The sequence below is a fragment of the Dipodomys merriami genome, unplaced genomic scaffold (genome assembly GCF_024711535.1).
Source record: "Dipodomys merriami isolate MVZ:Mamm:240054 unplaced genomic scaffold, mDipMer1.0.p SCAF_9, whole genome shotgun sequence".
Taxonomy (NCBI): Eukaryota; Metazoa; Chordata; class Mammalia; order Rodentia; family Heteromyidae; genus Dipodomys; species Dipodomys merriami.
This window is the reverse complement of record NW_027206512.1, coordinates 36,500,362-36,513,476: the sequence shown is the minus strand read 5'-3', so window position 1 is coordinate 36,513,476 and position 13,115 is coordinate 36,500,362. Positions and strand designations below refer to the sequence as shown.

The 13,115-nt window shown below is 39.4% G+C and overlaps 1 protein-coding gene across 2 annotated transcripts in view; it reads right to left on the bottom strand.

The window, feature by feature from the left end:
• Nucleotides 1–13,115, bottom strand: part of Scfd2 (sec1 family domain containing 2) — a 311,750-nt gene that overhangs the window by 182,856 nt on the left and 115,779 nt on the right. The window lies entirely within an intron of this gene.

Genomic DNA, 13,115 nt, shown 5'->3' with positions numbered 1-13,115 from the left:
CTGTTACATTAAGTCAAAAAACAATCATGCAGCCCAGAATGATATTCCTATTTAGTAATCGCTGATCTTTTAACTTCTAGATATTGAAGCGTTCCAGTCAATTCCAGTTCACAGAACATGTGTGAAGTTTTAAACTTATCTGCTGATAATAGAGGAAGTTACTCATGGAAGAAATATCTTTGATCCTAGCACAGTCTGGCTTTGCCGAGACAATTGTTTGAAATGAAAAAAAAATTACTGTATTTTTACAATAAAAAACATATAAAAAAAGAAAAAAATTTACTAAGCATTTCTTTTAAACAGAAGAAATGTTAAACTTTATGGTAGAATTTCAAAGAAACACCAATTTGAAATAGCTATAGAAAATAAAGTTAAATTCAACCCATATAAAAATGATTCCTATGACATCAGTAAAACTTTTAAAATAAATTTTAAGAAAAGAAAAAAAGGAGAAGACATCTGTAAAATTCAAGTGCAGGCTTGAGCAGAGGAACATCTTTGGTTCTTTGTTAGAATTATCTCATCATCACCAAAAGACAGTTATTTTCACTGTCAGAGTATAAGTTTTGTGAAAAGCCAATTTTTTTAAAAAAATGATTATTTTTCTTCTGGAAATAGATAAATTAACCTTACTACATCCTAAACTTCACAAGAAATGATAACCAAACAATAATATCTTGGGGTACAATGAATATTAACAGTTATAAGGAAGAAATGGCTTTACCAGAGATATTAAAACCTACTTCAAAGCCTCTATAACTAGACATTTCCTGAGGCATGAAGAGAACATAGACCAATGAAAGAGAACAGCAAGTCCAGGAAGAGATCTCACTACAGATGGAAATTATTTTAGTACATGATACGGGCACCTCAAAAGGCTGAAGCAAAGATAGACCTTCCAACAAATGGTGCTTGGACAACTGGACATTGGTCATACCTTCACAAATGAAATCTCCAAACTGATCTGACATTTTAAAAATAAAACTGTTCTTTCGTTCGTTCGTTCGTTCGTTCGTTCCTTCCTTCCTTCCTTCCTTCCTTCCTTCCTTCCCTCCCTCTCTCCGTCCCCCCTTCCTTCCTTCCTTTCTTCCTTCCTTCCTTTTTCTTTTTTTGGCTGGTCCCAGGACTTGAACTCAGGGCCTAGAATCTGTCCCTGAGTTTTTTGCTCAAAGCTAGTGCTCTACCACTTGAGCCATAGGTCCATGTCTGGCTTTTTTTTTTCCTTGGTAGTGATTTATTAGAGATAAAAGTCTTACAGACATTCCTTCCTGAACTAGCTTCAAATCACAATCCTCAGATCTCAGCCTCCTCAGTAGCTAGGATTACAGACATGAGTCACTCGTGCTTGGCCTTATATAATTAATTTTTGAGTGGATAAAGTCTTGTATAACCTGAAGGCAGAAAGGGCCTTCTAATTGTAACTCTACAACTCCCCTGTTGTCACTGTACTTGATTTTGGTATCCTGCATCTTGTATATACATGTTTAATCTGGGGAGGGGAAGGGGAAGAACAAAATGCTGAAACAAGGACACAGGATGACCCATTGCAACAATGATACCCACAGGAAACAAACTTTTACAACCTAGGGTGGGAGGGGTGGGGGAGAAGGGAAGGGATTGTGGGACAATGACAAGGGAAGGGGTAACAATGATCTACAAATAATATACTCATTGCCTTACTCATGTAACTGTAACCCCTCTGTACAGCATCTTTACAATAAAATAAAATTTAAAAAGAAAAGAAAGCAGCAGACAAGTCCCAGATAGGGATCTCTTACAAAATATTGTCAAGGTTGCAAAATTTTAAAAAAATGTCTGAGAGGTTGCCAGAGCCAAAAGTAGCTTAAGTACACTTAGTGACTAAATATACTATAGGCCTTGACCTGGAAAACAATATTAAGCAAATATTAAAGATATATGGAACAAGAAGGTCCAGACTTTAATTAATAAGAATATATCAGTATCTATTTTATTACTTCTAACAACTGTAACATACTAGTATATACAACATTCATAGGGAAAACCAGACCCAGAGAGAATAAGAACTCGGTATTAGCTTTGCAAGTTTTCTATATATCTAAAACTGTCTAGAAATAAAATGTATTTCAAGCAAAAACAATATCAATGCCAATTGAATGGCTTGCACTATCATTACTCTGGATGTCATCACATGATAGGAAGCACCTGACATTTCTCCATGGCACTGTTCTCCAACACCCAACGGGTCATCCAACACAGCACACTTAGATGTTTAAGGTGAAGGGGAAAAAAGGTAGAATAGTGGCAGTAAGACACACTATTACTGAACATTTTAGTACTGTGATTTCCGTTCTTTTCATTTTATGACCTTGTTTTGAATTACTCTGAGTCATATTTATCTCTCTAAATTTTTTTCATTTTTCAAGCAAAATTTTGCAATACTTAGGCCAAAATTAGAACAAACTGTAGTCTAAATATTACTTGTGGAAAGCTATTCTGGATCTATCGCCATTCCTGAAAACCAGGACAGTTTGAACAAAATAATTGAGAATGGAAAAGAAAATTAATTATATAAATCAATGCTTGCATTTCTTCTCAAAATCATCAGCAAACTGTTAATTTTTACCATTTAAAAATGTTCGCATTTGTTGGGGGGGGAGGGGGGAAGCTGGGAAGGGATGTGAAGGGTAAACCAAAGGAGGAGGGTGAAATGCTTGGTAAGAAATGTATGCATTATCCTGCCCATGTAATTGTAACCCCTCTGTACAGTATGTTCACAAATAAAATAAAATTAAATTTATAAAAAAAAATGTTCGCATTTGAATATATTAACTTGGGCTTCAGACTATGTTACCTGAAACTTTATTCCTGATTGGCTTCCAAAGCCATTTATTTCACAGCTTATCATGCCAAAATATCAATGCTATAGAAAGATTAAGATAATATACTGCTCATCCTTCTATTCTTGGCACCAAGATGAGTGCATTTCAGAAAAGTGAAAGAAATATAAAGACTGAGTTCCTCATTGTCAAGAAGAATAGATTATAAAGAGGAGTAGGGGCTTAGTATAAAGACAAATGTGCTTAAAATAGCCAGGACAAAGGAAGGTCATTTAGCTTGCTTGACAGAGGCTAGCAGGCTTCGTGGACCAGTAAATACTGAGATAGGCCTGGGATTTTGATGGCCACAGAAGAGATGGAGAGGAGTTTTACAGGATTTTAAGATTTCACATTCTGAATCATTGCCTTCATGGAAACATCATTCAGAGAGGGCTTGATGATCAAATGGATGGACACAAGAAGAAAAAAGGAAACAGAGAATTAAAGGAAGTGTGGTCAGGAAAGAAATCAAAACCAACTAAATCTCTAAGGCACTTTAACCAACCCTACAACTTATTCTCATAGTACAAAAAAAGTTAGCCTTAGTGTATAAATTAATTCAAATGGAGGAATTTAAATATGGCTGAAAACTTTGCTGTCAATCAGTATAAATTCAGTTGGGGCTTACTGTGTAATGCCAGGGCTTTTAGGTGAGCAAAGAGCAGTAAGTCAGAGTCTTCTTATAAAAGGGTTCTCATGCACCATCTAAGCCAAACCAGAGCCCTGGAAAATTGCACAAGAAACTAAAACAAGAACCTCAAAAGGAGTGTGACAGCATAGCTAAGAGCACAAGTTTGGACACAGATTTGAATCCTTAGTTTGCTACTTACTATCTAATCTCTGACAAAGTGTGGATAATAATATATTCCCCAGAGGATCTTGTAGGATTACTCCCCATCCATCTTCAAGCTCTATCCCTCCACTTCCCTCAAGCTTCTCCTTCAGCCTGCTGCCATGCTTCATCATCTGGAGTTATAAAAGACAAAAGTGCTGATGTGCTGGTACATTAGAGAAAGAACTTATCCACTAAAGTCCAAGCGCAAGTCTCCCAGTGTTGGTCTGTGGTTATGTTGAATATCGTTACACATTTTTTGAAACACTCAAGACCAAAGGCAGTCTTACATAAATAGGGTCAGTGAATGACCTCTTCAAACAGCAAGAAAATAGTAATCAGCCAAATATGTGTCTCCATCTAGTATGGATAATCAAGTTTATAAATAGGTAAAACATTTGAACCAGGTAGCTCTTAAATGGAAAAAAAAATTTTTAGAGGGGTGTGTGTGTGTTTGTGTGTGTGTGTGTGTGTGTGTGGGGGTGGGTGGGTGGGTGTTGGTTCCATGGCTTGAGCACAAACCTCATGCTCTTGCTTAGTTTGCTTGCTCACTGTTAGGTTCAAAAAAGAGGAAAAAAGATGAGAGAAACAATGAGGCCGCTCAAAATCAGCACAGATATATAAGGAAGCCTACCTGGGAGCCTCCAGCCAAAGCTAGATACTCACTCCTTGCTCACAATCTGAAGTATTTATAGTGGGTCTGAAAGAATGCTAGAACTGCCTAGTGGAGGAGAACCGAAAGTAACTAATGGTGGACAAATGGTGGGAAATAAGGTCACAGCTGGAGGCAGAAGAGAGAGCTGAGCTGGGGTATTTGCTCAAGGTCCAATCTGGGAGTACATTTTGGTCTGGTGGCTGCTGAATGAGTTTATCTGGTCCAGGGAAAAAAGGCAAAGAATAAGTGTGAGTGAATCAAGGTGTTATTCTGGGGCTTTAAGATAAGGACATCTGGCCATTTCAGACTTAACATTCACAGCTGGCACTCTACCACTTGAGTTAAGTCTCTAGCCTGGCATTTCCTTATTAATTGAAGATAGTCTCTTCAAGTTTTCTGACGAGGCTTTGAACCAAGATGCTCTGGTCTCAGCCTCCTAAGTATCTATGGTTACAGAGATGAGCCACTGACCCAGCTAGATTGTTTTTTAGGAACAAGATCATAGTGGATTTTACCTCAAATCCACATTTATTGAGCACTTACTATATGCCAGGTAATATTCAATGTGAGCATGCCATAAGTACAAGTGAGAAGTAATGTTACCATTAAAGCACAAGCATCTTGAGGGCAGGGACTTTTCCTAGTTTGTTATAGCACATAGCTGATAAAATGACCAGCTCAAACAGCTCAGGGTCCCCTGGTGATTAAAGGGAAAGAACACCAACTATAACGGTGAGTGCATCTCTTCATCTATGAGTAGCAACCAGTTAGATCAAGAGGGTGAGTGGCCAATAAAATTTGAAGTGAGATAAGGTCACAAAAAGAGATAATTCAAGAATTTCTATCAGGAAAAAGTTTTAAGAACATGAGATCTCATAGTTGGAATAACAAAGTAAGTCTTCCAGGTTTAGTCCATAGCAGGATAGAGCAACCGCTCCGCTAGCAAGGGGAACAAGGCCTGGTACCAGTTGTGGTAAGATGGCCTACTGCTGATGGGTGCTGCTGTGATGGTGTGCCTGCTGTGTGCCCTCCAGCACTCTGCGAGGGTGGCGCTCACACATTCCTGACTCAGAGAAATGAAGTGGGACAGTAGAACCTGCCACCATCACAGAAATGATTGGCAGGGATGTATTCAATTCTGACTCCAGAAGGCTTCCTCCCACATCCTCCTCTTCCATGCATGAACTTCTTCACTACATTTCCTTTTAGGGTCTGCAAAGCTGCACTTTTTTTTGTTTAATGGAAGACTTTTGTTTCACTGGTATCCACAGCACATGGAGAAGAAGAGCCACTCTGGGTGCTAATGCTGAATTCACTGTTTATTGGTAAAGATCTGAAAGGAATTTCAGTAACTAGAAAGGGCCCAGCATAAACATGTTCTTTACAATGTTGCCTCCACATCAAGTTTCTGTTCAAAATAGGTAAGTGGGATGATCAGAGAGAAGTTTAATAAAGTCAGTTTAAAAATCCTGTGGTTGGATAACTATGGAAAAAAGTCAAGTCCCCTCAACATTAGCAGACACTGTCAGCTTGTGAGGACTGCCGTTGTTTGGGGACAGGTATGTCTTACCTCTAAGGTTATGCTTGCATTTCAGATTTTCCAAACCCCTGATGAGGATGCAGTACCCTAGGGAATCAGATACACTGAGGTTTACCGTAACACAGACAAAACCCAGAAGCCTGGGCTAATCAGCAGTGACATCACACAGCATTCCAGAGCTGGCCTCTCACCAAAACCAGGAGCAGAGGCAGAGCTTTGTTTTCCTTCAGCAATCAGGGTAAGGGAGGGCTGGATTGTTAAAGAATAATTACAAGGAAAGGGAATTGCCTCCCTGAAATAGACTCAGCTGCCTTTCATAACCTGAGAAGCAGTGGCTCCCTTGAATGTGTACTCGACAGGTTCTGGCTTTACCAGATCAAAAATCAATCAATCACACATGAAGGGGGAAAAGTGAGTCAGGAGGCTAGCTCAGTGGTAGAAAGCTTACCTAGATTGGATGATTTTGATCTCAGTTTAGTGCCCAACACAAGAATGAATAAAGGAAGGAAGGAAGAAAGGAAGGAAGGAAGAAAGGAAGGAAGGAAAGAAGGAAGGAAGGAAGGAAGGAAGGAAGGAAGGAAGGAAGGAAGGAAGGAAGGAAGGAAGGAAGGAAGGAAGGAAGGAAGGAAAGGGACAGGGAAGGGAGGGAGTAAAGAGGGGAGGGAGGGAGTAAAGAGGGGAGGGAGGGAAGCAAGAGGTGAAGCAAGAGAGCAGGAAGGCACCAATGCTTTTACAAAAAGCAAAATCATTTAGTAAAAAAAGGGATTAGTAACTCTAAAATATGTACATTTATAGAAAACTAGCACACATTCAGTTCATAAAATTTTGCTTCTCTATTATACCTTAATAAAACTAGAAAAAAAGGATAAAACTAAATCTGAAAAAGAAGTTCTTAGTGGCTAAACTTTTATGATTTAAGATGATCATCACCGCTAGGATTACTACCCCACCACAGCAGCAGCAGTCATCTGATGAGAGTCCACAGTGTTTTAGAAATTGTCCTAGTAATGCCATGACCTACCCCAGAACTTCTGGGATATCCATTTTGCAGATGGGAAAATGAAGAGAAAAATATGTTAATTTCTTAGTAACTTGCTCAGGCCCACAGACAAATAAATGGCAGAACCAAGATTCAAAACCACATGATCTAGTGCACTGTAGTCCTAAACCATCATTTTGTACTCAGTTTGAGAAGGCCAAGCTTGGGCATAATTAACAAACATGTGTTTCTAATTAACAACAAGGTCTCTGAGGTCCAGATTCACTTGCTTTGGTGTGAACTAAGAGATCCATAGCACATCAGGAGAAAGAGAATAGCAAGTTAGGCAGACCATGAGTCCCAACTGCCCCCAAGAGGACATTCACTTGGAAGAAAAGAAAGACAATTTGTTGCAATGTTACAAGGTCACCAAAGTTTAATGTCCCCAAAAGGGCTTTTGGTACAAGTGGCCAAGGTATTCTGCCACAAAATAATAATAAAATCCTGTATTTCATGGAAATGGAAACTTGCTAGTTGTCATCCAAAGTCTGCATGCATTTAAGGATGTCATTAATATTCCCAAACTGACCCTTAATGGCTCTTCTTCCAGCCAAACAAATAACCCAGAGTCCCCAAGCCCTCAGGGCCTTCAGTTGTAGTTCATTCATCTAACAGATGTTTGCCAAGCGGCTACCACGTGCCACATCCTGTGCTCCATACATTCCTGGGCCTCTGAAGACACTAATGACTATGCTGATCTGAGTTCCTGTTTACAAAAAAACAAAAAAATTCACTGAATAATAAGTGAACTGTTTCCAACTGGATAAGAGGTTCTGCTTGTTTCTCTCTTCGGTTCCACCAACAGGGAGACATTGACAGAATACTGCAGTGCTGGTACAAGCTGAGCCTACAAGCTCCAACTTGTCTGGGGGCCATAGAGAATGGAGTAAGGGATGGGTCCAGGGGTAGGCTGGGTCCAAGGGGTCAGTCACCACTCAGTTCCAGCCATTCCTGCCATTCCTTACAATTTTTTAAAAGAAATGAAAATAAACACTAAATAAACAAAAATCCAGCTCTTCACATAAAGGCTCTCTATTTTCAAGTTTGGTTTCCAATTCAAAGTTATCACAAACACGAAGGATGCCAAACAAAACAGGGCAAAGGCTTAGTGACTATGATCCAATTTACAAGAGGTGGAAAAGGAAGGAGCAACAGGATTGGGAGAATGCTCTCTAGACAATTCCTTCATGTAGCGTCCAAGTCCACAAAAGCAGTTGCTCAGGGAAATACTAGCAGGTCAGATGGAGGACTGAGCCCTCACAGGAGTGCGTTACAAAGATTAGGTATGGGGAGAAGCTGTAAGATGTGCCTTGTCCCCTGGGCAGAAGAAAGTTACATTCCAGCCAGCCCACCTGCCTGTTATTCTCATAGGACATAAGCATGAGTGACTGGCTAGGACCAGTACAATGATTAGAGATGCCCTGCCAGTGTGATTTTTTTTAAGGCAGACACCAATCAAGAACACAAAGTACTAATTTCAGATTCATTTTATTTTTGCCTTCTTATTCTAATGGTTCTTATTTCTATTAGTTCAGCTACTATTATCATATCAGTTTATTCATGTAAAATCAATGCTAACCTACCTTCAGAATAATGTTCCAAGACTCACCTGCTAAATAAAAGACCCAAAGGAAAAATGCCCTGGGCTCTAAACCCTGACATGCTAACAAACTCCAGTATACTCATCATGAAAGAAAAGAAAGATGTCTTGTTCCAGCAAGAACTTTAGCCTCTAAATGACACAGCCATGTCATGGTAAACAATGGGAAATATGCAAAATAAATAGGTGGGGAGGAAATGTTGCTGCACATAGTCCAGAATTAGTAAGCCACATGGAAGAGATGAAGAACCCTGCCTTTAGTCCCAGACAGGCCTATGTCTGAATTCTATAGCACCTTCACTTAATACTAGCATGTATTGATAACCCCTCTGAACTTTATCTCCTGTTGTGAAACTGGGTAGCAATATCTGCTTCTCAGAACTGTAGTGCAGACCAAATGAGGTAAGGTACGCAAGGTATTTTAGGGATAGCTGTGCTTATTTTTAATATTATACCAAACTTTTAAAAAATTTATTGTAGGGCTGGGAAGGTGGCTCAGTGGTAAAGTGCTTGCCTTGCATGCCTGAGGCCCTGGGTTCGATTCCTCAGCACCACATAAGCAAAAAGAAAAAAGCCAGGGCTGGGAAGGTGGCTCAGTGGTAGAGTGCTTGCCTTGCATGCTCGAGGCCCTGGGTTCGATTCCTCAGCACCACATAAGCAAAAAGAAAAAAGCCGGAAGTGGCGCTGTGGCTCATAGTGGTAGAGCGCTAGCCTTGAGCTAAAGAGCTGAGGGACAGCGCCCAGGCCCAGAGTTCAGGCCCCACGACCGGACCAAAAAAAAAAAAAAAAGAAAAAAGGAAAAAGCCAGAAGTGGCGCTGTGGCTCAAGAGGTAGAACACTAGCCTTGAGCTGAAGAGCTGAGAGACAGCGCCCAGGCCCAGAGGTCAGGCTCCACGACCGGACCCAAAAAAATAAATAAATAAATAAAAATAAAAAATTTATTGTAAAGGTGATGTGCAGAGGGATTGCAGTTATATAAGTAAGGAAATGAGTACAATTTTTGTCAAACATTTTCACCCCCTCCCTCATTCCTCCTACCCTCCTTTCCCTCCCCCGCCCCACTCTCCTCACGAAGTTATAAAGTTCAATTCCAACATGGTGTCTTGTGAGTATTGCTGTTGCATTGGTTCATCCTTTGTCTTTTGTCTCACCATTTCTGTGATTCCCCTTCCCATTCCCAAATCAGATAAACTCATACACAATACAAAGGGTGCTGAAATTTAAAAAAAAAACAAAAAACAAAAAACAGTGACAACAGGGAATAAACCAAAAAGGGAAACAAACCAAAAGAAAAAAGAAATAACTGCAAACTTCTGACTTACTCTTATGAGAAAATTAAGACGTATTTCTGAACTTCTTTCTAAATATTATACACAATATACCTCTAATTCATGTCTAACATTCTCTACACATTGTCCAGTCAAAATTATCATTCAGATTCATGTTTTCAATGAAGACTAGCATACTTGATATTTACCATCTAGATATTAGGGTTGTTGGTTTTGTGGATTTTTTTTTAATTTTTCATTTCCTTCAGCTCTGTTATAGGTCTGTTTCTGCCTCATTCCCATTCTCACTCTCCCTCAGCTTGATAACTACATAGGCAGAAATGCCTTATTCAGAAACAGAAAATAAAATTTATAAATATGCCATCACTAAGTTGAAACAACATTAGTCTGAGCAAAAGACAAAAGCAGGCACTGCCAGGCGCTGGTGGCTCACGCCTCTAATCCTAGCTACTCAGGAGGCTGAAATCCTGGGGATCGTGGTTCAACGCCAGCCAGCATAGGCAGGAGAGTCCATAAGACTCTTATCTCTAATAATCTATTAAAAGGAAAAAAATAAGGTGGAAAAGGAGCTGTAGCTCAAGTGGTAGAGGCTAGCCTTGAGCAAAAAGAAGCTCGGGGACAGTGCCCAGACCCTAAGTTTAAGTCCCGGCACTAAGTAAACAAAAATAAATAAATAAATAAGAGAAAAAGATTTGACTATATACTAATGGAAAAGTAGCTAGACTTACAAATATCTCCATTTTAGCCAAAGGTATAGGAAGAGAGAGGGTGAGAACTTATCCAGCAAGCACCCTTGCCCAGGGCTGAGCAGAGCTGAGGGAGCAGCTAAACCAGTGCCGAACTTGCTACTGGTCTAGTGTCAGGAGACCTGGCAGCATGACCAGGACCACAGTAACGATAAGCTCATGATACCTAAAATGCTGCTGAGTATCCCAGAACAACCCCCTCTAAGAGGATAACTCCAAACTCATCAATTGCCCAGGACCTCATTGAAGTGCTGCAGAAAATAGGGGGAGGCCCCGTGCACATTCAGTGTGATCAGTCTCAAAGGAGAGCTGCAACAGGACATACACAGACCCCCTACTCTTCCCCTCAATTGTCTGATTCAGTCACTCTGGAGTAGGTAGGACCTGAAAATGTGTTTGTGTAAAACCATCTCAGTTGCTTCTGACACAGGTGGTTTGCAGATAAGTACTTGAAAACCATTCTATGTAAAGAATTTAAATGAATCCTCACAGACATCTCTGTCATAACAGTTTAAGAATCTTCACACACGGAATCAGGCTTTGTGAGGAAAAAAGGCTTTGGTGTGCCCATGATAAGCCTACAAAATAGAATATCGGAGTGTCAAGGCTTTGTCCTCTTTCTTAGAGGACCCAACATATTGCTTTTACATTTAGACTATGAATCCAATGAGCTAGATCATCCCCCAAATACTTTCACATCTAAACATTTTTGTACAAGAAAATACATTAATTTCTCTCAGTGCTGACTGGCAAGCAAAAAACACAGGATCAAGTACTTGAGACAAAGAAACCCCTTCTTCTTCCCATAAGCAAATGGTCAATGTCTGATAACCAAGCTTCATATGGCTAAGCCTGAGAAAGAAAGTTAGCTCCTGTCAACTATGTATGACTTAACTGCTCATCTCTTACAAAGATAAAAAGAAATATTTCAAGGCTAGGAAGGTGGTAGAGTGCTTGCCTCACACGTATGAGGCCCCGGGTTCCATTCTTCAGCACCACATAAACAGAAAAAACCAGAAGTGGAGCTGTGGCTCAAGTGGTAGAGTGCTAGCCTTGATCTGAATTGCTGAGGGACAGCACCTAGGCCCAGAGTTCAAGCCCCACAACCAGCAAAAATAAAAATAAAAAATAAAATAAAAATAAATATTTCAGTTACAAATTATGTATATGAGAAAATGTGAATCAGTTCACTGATGCGTGAAGTGGTCTAGGGAAAAGGATATCTAGAGTCACTGAAAGGAAATATGTTGTTATAGTCTTGACGAATAGAAGAAAAGTGTTTTCTGTAATGCAGCAAATACAGCTTTATTGAGCAAAATTTCATAGACAATACTCAATTTCTATACCAAATACTTGCTTCATTGCCCAATATCTCAGAACTAAGTTTAGATACCAAAGCATGAGGCATTAACTTAGACTCTGCTGATTTTAAGCCAAGGCTAAGTACAGAAAAGTAGAGGATATTGTGCAAATATCAAAATCCAGTATTGGTTCTGTCCTTCCTTCAGCCCAAAATTGTTAACTAGAAGCTGGAAATATAAGAATGAATGATACTCAATTGCTGTCCTCAAGGAGTTTAATCTAACATAAGAGATAATAAACAACAATAGCTAAAATCAATAATGGCAAAATAAAATAACTCACTCAAGACAAAGTAAGAAGCCCACACATACACATTTCAGGATTGTCACAAATCAATACTGAGGTCTAGGGGATCATTTGGGGCTGGGTTGATCAGGGAAGGAGCATGAAAAGCAGTGACATTTAACAGTATCTTAAAGAATGAGTCGAAATTTTACAGGTAAGACTAGGGAATAGGAAATGTGCTTTAGGCATAAGAAATACTGTTAAAATATACCAGCATTGGAAAATTGCTAATTGCAGAGACGGACTAGAATTATTTAAATGCTATGGAAAGAATACAGAAGGGCTGTTATTAAAATGATCTTATGACAATGTCCAAAGGTAGTATCATTAAGTGACAATTGATTCAAATATGTTTATGTAAACAGCATGTATCTGAAGCTTCTCCCATTCTCATTTTCCCTCACTATTATTTTATAATTTTCTTATTCCTCAAGAGCAACAAAAAGTTACTGAATATTCTCTTATATGAATAAAAAAGCAACAAGTGCTCAGACAAATCAGTCAACTTACTATTGTCAAGATGTTAAACTGAAAAGCTGGGCCACAGACTCACATTCATGTCAATGGGCACACAGGCCTGATGAGAGGGCCTATGGATAAGCAAGACATACAGACACCCCCAGCAGAAAGCTAACACCCTCCTTCTTACTACTTTCTATTAAACATGATTCAGTCTAAGCATTTTCCTTATAAACAAATGACTACCTAATATAATTCTGTAATTTAGGAGTGCTAACTTCAAAATTGTCTTCAATAGGAAAGGAAGATCAGACTTGGTAGAAATAGAAGTCATTCTACTAAATGCTAATCACACAATTATACAATAATCTGGTTTGCTTTAAAACACACATTGGTATTGAGGGACACTATGGTAGTTTGGAGAGTCAGAGGGCCAGGAGCTGAGGTTTA